Raw genomic sequence first — 9,433 nt, forward strand, 5'->3', positions numbered from 1 at the left:
GGCATACCGGTATTGTACCAGGGCCACCGGAAGGGTTCTGGGGGTCCACCGGGAGGGGCCACCTCTCCCGGAGGGCCTCATGGGCCGTAGTGGGAAGGGAACCAGCCCTTAGAGGGCTGGGCGCATCCCTCCTTGGGCCCATGCGCCTAGGGTTGGGGGGGGGGGTAACCCTAAAGGGGGCGCCTCCCTTGCTTGGGGGGCAAGTCACCCCCCCTTGGCAGCCGCCCCCCTCTAGATCTCATCTAGAGGGGGTCGGTGTCGGTGTCAAAACCGGTGGATCTCGGGTAGGGGGTCCCAATCTGTGCCTCTTAGGCTGATGGTAACATGAAGCAAGGGACACAATGTTTACCCAGGTTCGGGCCCTCTTGATGGAGGTAAAACCCTACTTCCTGCTTGATTAATATTGAAGGTATGAGTAGTACAAGAGTAGATCTACCACGAGATCATAGAGGCTAAACCCTAAGAGCTAGCCTATGATGGTATGATTGTAATTGTGATCGGCCTTCTAAGGACCATCCTCTCCAGTTTATATAGACACTGGAGAGAGCTAGGGTTTTCATGGAGTCGGTTAGAAGGAAGGAAATATAATATCCGGATCGCCAAGCTTGTCTTCCACGCAAAGGAGAGTCCCATCTGGACACGGGCCGAAGTCTTGAGTGTTGCATCTTCACGCTTCAATAGTCCGGACGATGTTATAGTCCGGCTGTCCGGATACCCCCTAATCTAGGACTCCCTCAGTAGCCCCTGAACCAGGCTTCAATGACGGTGAGTCCGGCACGCAGTCTTGTCTTCGGCATTGCAAGGCGGGTTCCATCTTCGAATACTCCAATGTACCTATCACGACGAACAGTGTCCGACATCTCATCAGTGTTGTACTCCTTGGCTTCAGTGCCTCAATAATGACCATTTCCACGTGTCGAGCGAATGCGAGGAGTCGAGGCATCTTTGCATTTGCCACCCCCGATCCTTCAGGCCAACCGTCTATTTGAAGAGACGGGGATTCCCAGATCCAAACCCCACTCTTCCCCCTCGAGCAAGCATCCACCAGAGCACCCCGGAAAAACCATTCCAACATGGCTAGTCGTTGCAGCTCTTCTGCTCACTCCCCTTGCCCCAAGCCAGGGGGCTGGGGAGAGTGTTCAGTTCCTCATAGCCGTTTTATAAAGTTACAAACCCAAGGGCTTCTCCCACCGGTGTTCATGGTCCCTGTCCAAGCCGGAATAGCCACCTATAACGGCGGAGAACAAGCGGAGAGATCCCCTAATCCGTCTCCAAAGGAGCGAATATGCCTCATTCCGCATCTGTTAAGGGGCGCCAGGTTTCCCATTCATCCATTCCTTTGTGGGCTCCTGGAGTTCTACGGCCTCAAGTTGCACAACTATACCCCAGCCTCCGTACTACAGATAGCAGGGTATGTCGCCCTTTGTGAGCTATTTCTAGGCTGTGAGGCTCATTTCGGTTTGTGGAAGAAGCTATTCTGCCTTGTCCCCTGCAGGCAGGGAGAGTCCCTATGTCAAGTGGGCGGGGCCGAAGTATGGCGTATCACCGAGACCGGATACCTATCTGGCACTCCCAAGAAGGCACCAGAGAACTGGGCTTCAGAGTGGTTTTATATTGATGCCCCTCCCTCGGAGGCAGCGATGAAGAATTATGGATGAAGGAGTTCATCACCGACCTAGGAGTCATACCCAATGCGTCGGGGCCGATCACTCTCTTCTGTGACAATACTGGAGCTATTGCCCTTGCCAAGGAGCCCAGGTTTCACAAGAAGACTAGGCACATCAAGCGTCGTTTCAACTCCATCCGTGAAAATGTTCAAGATGGAGACATAGATATTTGCAAAGTGCATACGGATCTGAATGTCGCAGATCCGTTGACTAAACCTCTTCCGCGAGCAAAACACGATCAACACCAGAACTCTATGGGTGTTCGATTCATCACAATGTAACTAGATTATTGACTCTAGTGCAAGTGGGAGACTGTTGGAAATATGCCCTAGAGGCAATAATAAAAGATTATTATTATATTTCCTTGTTCATGATAATCGTCTGTTGTTCATGCTATAATTGTGTTATCCAGAAATTGTAATACATGTCTGAATACATAGACCACAACATGTCCCTAGTAAGCCTCTAGTTGACTAGCTCATTGATCAACTGATAGTCATGGTTTCCTGACTATGGACATTGGATGTCGTTGATAACGGGATCACATCATTAGGAGAATGATGTGATGGACAAGACCCAATCCTAAGCATAGCACAAGATCGTGTAGTTCGTTTGCTAGAGCTTTTCCAATGTCAAGTATCTTTTCCTTAGACCATGAGATCGTGTAACTCCCGGACACCGTAGGAGTGCTTTGGGTGTACCAAACGTCACAACGTAACTGGGTGACTATAAAGGTATACTACGGTTATCTTCGAAAGTGTCTGTTGGGTTGACACGGATCGAGACTGGGATTTGTCACTCCGTATGACAGAGAGGTATCTCTGGGACCACTCGGTAATGCATCATCATAATGAGCTCAAAGTGACCAAGTGTTTGGTCACGGGATCATGCATTACGGTACGAGTAAAGTGACTTGCCAGTAACGAGATTGAATGAGGAATTGGGATACCGACGATCGAATCTCGGGCAAGTAACGTACCGATTGACAAAGGGAATTATATACGGGGTTGCTTGAATCCTCAACATCGTGGTTCATCCGATGAAGATCATCGAGGAGCATGTGGGAGCCATCATGGGTATCCAGATCCCGCTGTTGGTTATTGACCGGAGAGCCGTCTCGGTCATGTCTGCGTGTCTCCCGAACCCGTAGGGTCTACACACTTAAGGTTCGGTGACGCAAGGTTTGTAGAGATATGAGTATGCAGTAAACCAAAAGTTGTTCGGAGTCCCGGATGAGATCCCGGACGTCACGAGGAGTTCCGGAATGGTCCGGAGGTAAAGAATTATATATATGAAGTCAGGTTTCGGCCATCGGGAAAGTTTCAGGGGTCACCGGTATTGTACCGGGACTACCGGAAGGGTCCCGGGGGTCCACCGGGTGGGGCCACCTATCCTGGAGGGCCCCATGGGCTGAAGTGGGAGGGGAACCAGCCCCTGGTGGGCTGGTGCGCCCCCCTTGGCCCCCCTGCGCCTAGGGTTGGGAAACCCTAGGGGTGGGGGCGCCTCCACCTGGCTTGGGGGGCAAGCCACCCCCCTGGCCGCCGCCCCCCTTGGAGATCCCAGCTCCTAGGGCCGGCTCCCCCCCTAGGGGCCCTATATAAAGAGGGGGGAGGGAGGGCAACCGCACCCATGCTCTTGGCGCCTCCCTCTCCCCTGCTACACCTCTCCCTCTCGCAGAAGCTTGGCGAAGCCCTGCCGAGATCGCTGCTGCATCCACCACCACGCCGTCGTGCCGCTGGATCTTCATCAACCTCTCCTTCCCCCTTGCTGGATCAAGAAGGAGGAGATGTCTTCCCAACCATACGTGTGTTGAACGTGGAGGTGCTGTCCGTTCAGCACTAGGATCATCGGTGATTTGGATCACGACGAGTACGACTCCCTCAACCTCGTTCTCTTGAACGCTTCCGCTCGCGATCTACAAGGGTATGTAGATGCACTCCTCTCTCTCGTTGCTAGATGAACTCATAGATTGATCTTGGTGAAAGCGTAGACAATTTTTATTTTCTACAATGTTCCCCAAAAGTTGTATCAGAGCTAGGTCTATGCGTAGTTCTCTTTGCACGAGTAGAACACAAACTTGTTGTGGGCGTAGATGTTGTCAACTTTCTTGCCACTACTAGTCTTATTTTGCTTCAGCGGTATTGTGGGATGAAGCGTCCTGGACCGACCTTACACGTACGCTTACGTGAGACAGGTTCCACCAACTGACATGCACTAGTTGCATAAGGTGGCTAGCGGGTGTCTGTCTCTCCCACTTTAGTTGGAGCGGATTCGATGAAAAGGGTCCTTATGAAGGGTAAATAGAAGTTGACAAATCACGTTGTGGCTTTTATGTAGGTAAGAAAACGTTCTTGGTAGAACCCTATTGCAGCCACGTAAAAGATGCAACAACAATTAGAGGACGTCTAACTTGTTTTTGCAGCAATTGCTTTGTGATGTGATATGGCCAAAAGTTGTGATGAATGATATATATGTGATGTATGAGATCATGTTCTTGTAATAGGAATCATGACTTGCATGTCGATGAGTATGACAATCGACAGGAGTCATAGGAGTTGTCTTAATTATTGTATGACCTGCGTGTCAATGATTTAACGCCAAACCGTTAGCCATAGTAGTAGAAGTAATAGTTGGCGAGCAACTTGATGGAGACACGATGATGGAGATCATGATGATGGAGATCATGGTGTCATGCCGGTGACGAAGATGATCATGGATCCCCGAAGATGGAGATCAAAGGAGCTATATGATATTGGCCATATCATGTCACTACTATTTGATTGCATGTGATGTTTATCATGTTTTTGCATCTTGTTTACTTAGAACGATGGTAGTAAATATGATGATCCCTCATAATAATTTCAAGAAAGTGTTCCCCCTAACTGTGCGCCGTTGCAAAAGTTCATTGTTTCGAAGCACCACATGATGATCGGGTGTGATAGATTCTAACGTTCACATACAACGGGTGTAAGACAGATTTACACATGCAAAACACTTAGGTTAACTTGATGAGCCTAGCATGTACAGACATGGCCTCGGAACACAAAGACCGAAATGTCGAACATGAGTCGTATGGAAGATACGATCAACATGGAGATGTTCACCGATGATGGCTAGTCCGTCTCACGTGATGATCGAACACGGCCTAGTCAACTCAGATCATGTAACACTTAGATGACTAGAGGGATGTCTAATCTGAGTGGGAGTTCATTAAATAATTTGATTAGATGAACTTAATTATCATGAACTTAGTCTAAAAATCTTTGCAAAAATGTCTTGTAGATCAAATGGCCAACGCCCATGTCAACATGAACTTCAACGCGTTCCTAGAGAAAACCAAGCTGAAAGATGATGGCAGCAACTCTACGGACTGGGTCCGGAACCTGAGGATCATCCTCATAGCTGCCAAGAAAGCATATGTCCTAGAAGGACCGCTAGGTGAAGCACCCATCCCAGAGAACCAAGACGTTACGAATGCTCGGCAGTCACGTGCTGATGATTACTCCCTTGTTCAGTGCGGCATGCTTTACAACTTAGAACCGGGTCTCCAAAAGCGTTTTGAGCAACACGGACCATATGAGATGTTCGAGGAGCTGAAAATGGTTTTCCAAGCTCATGCCCGGGTCGAGAGTTATGAAGTCTCCGACAAGTTCTATAGTTGTAAGATGGAGGAAAGTAGTTCTGTCAGTGAGCACATATTCAAAATGTCTGGGTTGCACAACCGCCTGTCCCAGCTGGACATTAACCTCCCAGACGAGGCGGTCATTGACAGAATCCTTTAGTTGCTCCCACCTAGGTACAAGAGCTTTGTGATGAACTACAATATGCAGGGGATGGTGAAAACTATTCCTGAAGTATTTTCAATGCTGAAGTCAGCAGAGGTAGAAATCAAAAAGGAACATCAAGTGTTGATGGTCAATCAAACCACTAAGTTCAAGAAGGGCAAGGGTAAGAACAACTTCAAGAAGGACGACAAGGAAGTTGCCACGCCCGGTAAGCCAGTTGCCGGGAAGAAGTCAAAAAATGGACCCAAGCCTGAGACTGAGTGCTTTTATTGTAAAGGGAAGGGTCACTGGAAGCGGAACTGCCCCAAATACTTAGCGGACAAGAAGGCCGGCAACACTAAAAGTATATGTGATATATATATGTAATTGATGTGTACCTTACCAGTACTCGTAGTAGCTCCTGGGTATTTGATACCGGTGCCGTTGCTCATATATGGAACTCAAAGCAGGAGCTGCAGAATAAGCGGAGAGTGGCGAAGGACGAGGTGACGATGCGCATCGGGAATGGTTCCAAGGTCGATGTGATCGCCGTCGGCACGCTACCTCTACATTTACCTACGGGATTAGTTTTAAACCTCAATAATTGTTATTTAGTGCCAGCTTTGAGCATGAACATTGTATCTGGATCTCGTTTAATACGAGATGGCTACTCATTTAAATTTGAGAATAATGGTTGTTCTATTTATATGAGTGATATGTTTTATGGTCATGCCTCGCTGGTCAATGGTTTGTTCTTAATGAATCTCGAACGTAATGTTACACATATTCATAGTGTGAATACCAAAAGATGTAAGGTTGATAACAATAGTCCCACATACTTGTGGCACTGCCGCCTTGGTCACATTGGTGTCAAGCGCATGAAGAAGCTCCATGCTGATGGACTTTTAGAGTCTCTCGATTATGAATCATTTGACACATGCGAACCATGCCTCATGGGCAAAATGACCAAGACTCCGTTCTCCGGAACAATGGATCGAGCAACCAACTTATTGGAAATCATACATACTGATGTGTGCGGTCCAATGAGCGTTGTGGCTCGCGGAGGATATCGTTATGTTCTCACTCTCATTGATGACTTAAGTAGATATGGGTATGTCTACTTGATGAAACACAAGTCTGAGACCTTTGAAAAGTTCAAGGAATTTCAGAATGAGGTAGAGAATCAACGTGACCGAAAAATAAAGTTCTTACGATCATATCGTGGAGGAGAATATTTAAGTCATGAATTTGGTACGCACTTAAGGAAATGTGGAATCGTTTCACAACTCACGCCACCTGGAACACCTCAGCGTAATGGTGTGTCCGAACGTCGTAATCGCACTCTATTGGATATGGTGCGATCTATGATGTCTCTTACCGATTTACCGCTATCATTTTGGGGATACGCTCTATAGACAACTACATTCACTTTAAATAGGGCACCGTCTAAATCCGTTGAGACGACACCGTATGAATTATGGTTTGGGAAGAAACCTAAGCTGTCATTTCTAAAAGTTTGGGGATGCGATGCTTATGTCAAGAAACTTCAACCCGAAAAGCTCGAACCCAAGTCGAAAAAATGCGTCTTCATAGGATACCCTAAGGAAACCATTGGGTATACCTTCTACCTTAGATCCGAAGGCAAGATCTTTGTTGCCAAGAACGGATCCTTTCTGGAGAAAGAGTTTCTCTCGAAAGGAGTAAGTGGGAGGAAAGTAGAACTCGATGAAGTACTACCACTTGAACTGGAAAGTAGTGCAGCTCAGGAAAATGTTCCTGTGGTGCCTACACCGACTGGAGAGGAAATTAATGATGATGATCAAGGTACTTCAGATCAAGTTGCTACTGAACTTCGTAGGTCCACAAGGACACGTTCCACACCAGAGTGGTATGGCAACCCTGTCCTGGAAATCATGTTCTTAGACAACGGTGAACCTTCGAACTATGAAGAAGCGATGGAGGGCCCAGATTCCAACAAATGGCTTGAAGCCATGCAATCCGAGATAGGATCCATGTATGAAAACAAAGTATGGACTTTGACAGACTTTCCCGATGATCGGCGAGCGATAGAAAACAAATGGATCTTTAAGAAGAAGACGGACGCGGATGGTAATGTTACCATCTATAAAGCTCGACTTGTCGCTAAGGGTTATCGGCAGGTTCAAGGGGTTGACTATGATGAGACTTTCTCTCCCATAGCGAAGCTGAAGTCCGTCCGAATCATGTTAGCAATTGCCGCATACTATGATTATGAGATATGGCAGATGGACGTCAAAACGGCATTCCTTAACCGCTATCTTAAGGAAGAACTATATATGATGCAGCCGGAAGGTTTTGTCAACCCTAAGAATGCTAACAAGGTATGCAAGCTCCAGCGATCCATTTATGGGCTGGTGCAAGCATCTCGGAGTTGGAACATTCGCTTTGATGAGATGATCAAAGTGTTTGGGTTTATGCAGACTTATGGAGAAGCCTGCGTTTACAAGAAAGTGAGTGGGAGCTCTGTAGCATTTCTCATATTATATGTAGATGACATACTTTTGATGGGAAATGATATAGAACTTTTGGACAGCATTAAGGCCTACTTGAATAAGTGTTTTTCAATGAAGGACCTTGGAGAAGCTGCTTACATATTAGGCATCAAGATCTATAGGGATAGATCGAGACGCCTCATAGGTCTTTCACAAAGCACATACCTTGATAAGATATTGAAGAAGTTCAATATGGATCAGTCCAAGAAAGGGTTCTTGCCTATATTGCAAGGTGTGAGATTGAGCTCGGCTCAATGCCCGACCACGTCAGAAGATATAGAAGAGATGAGTGTCATCCCCTATGCCTCAGCCATAGGGTCTATTATGTATGCCATGCTGTGTACCAGACCTGATGTAAGCCTTGCCGTAAGTTTGGTAGGAAAGTACCAAAGTAATCCCGGCAAGGAACACTGGACAGCGGTCAAGAATATCCTGAAGTACCTGAAAAGGACTAAGGATATGTTTCTCGTTTATGGAGGTGAGGAAGAGCTCGTCGTAAAGGGTTACGTCGACGCTAGCTTTGACACAGATCTGGATGACTCTAAGTCACAAACCGGATACATGTATATGGTTAATGGTGGAGCAGTAAACTGGTGCAGCTGCAAGCATAGCGTCGTGGCGGGATCTACATGTGAAGCGGAGTACATGGCAGCCTTGGAGGCAGCGCATGAAGCAATATGGACGAAGGAGTTCATTACCGACCTAGGAGTCATACCCAATGCGTCGGGGCCGATCACTCTCTTCTGTGACAACACTGGAGCTATTGCCCTTGCCAAGGAGCCCAGGTTTCACAAGAAGACCAGGCACATCAAGCGTCGTTTCAACTCCATCCGTGAAAATGTTCAAGATGGAGACAAAGATATTTGCAAAGTGCATACGGATCTGAATGTCACAGATCCGTTGACAAAACCTCTTCCGCGAGCAAAACATGATCAACACCAGAACTCTATGGGTGTTCGATTCATCACAATGTAACTAGATTATTGACTCTAGTGCAAGTGGGAGACTGTTGGAAATATGACCTAGAGGCAATAATAAAAGATTATTATTATATTTCCTTGTTCATGATAATCGTCTGTTGTTCATGCTATAATTGTGTTATCCGGAAATCGTAATACATGTGTGAATACATAGACCACAACATGTCCCTAGTAAACCTCTAGTTGACTAGCTCGTTGATCAAATGATAGTCATGGTTTCCTGACTATGGACATTGATGTCGTTGATAACGGGATCACATCATTAGGAGAATGATGTGATGGACAAGACCCAATCCTAAGTATAGCACAAGGTCGTGTAGTTCGTTTGCTAGAGCTTTTCCAATGTCAAGTATCTTTTCCTTAGACCATGAGATCGTGTAACTCCCGGACACCGTAGGAGTGCTTTGGGTGTACCAAACATCACAACGTAACTGGGTGACTATAAAGGTATACTACGGGTATCTTCGAAAGTGTCTGTTGGGTTGACACGG

Source organism: Triticum dicoccoides, chromosome 1B (assembly GCF_002162155.2).
Source record: "Triticum dicoccoides isolate Atlit2015 ecotype Zavitan chromosome 1B, WEW_v2.0, whole genome shotgun sequence".
Taxonomy (NCBI): Eukaryota; Viridiplantae; Streptophyta; class Magnoliopsida; order Poales; family Poaceae; genus Triticum; species Triticum dicoccoides.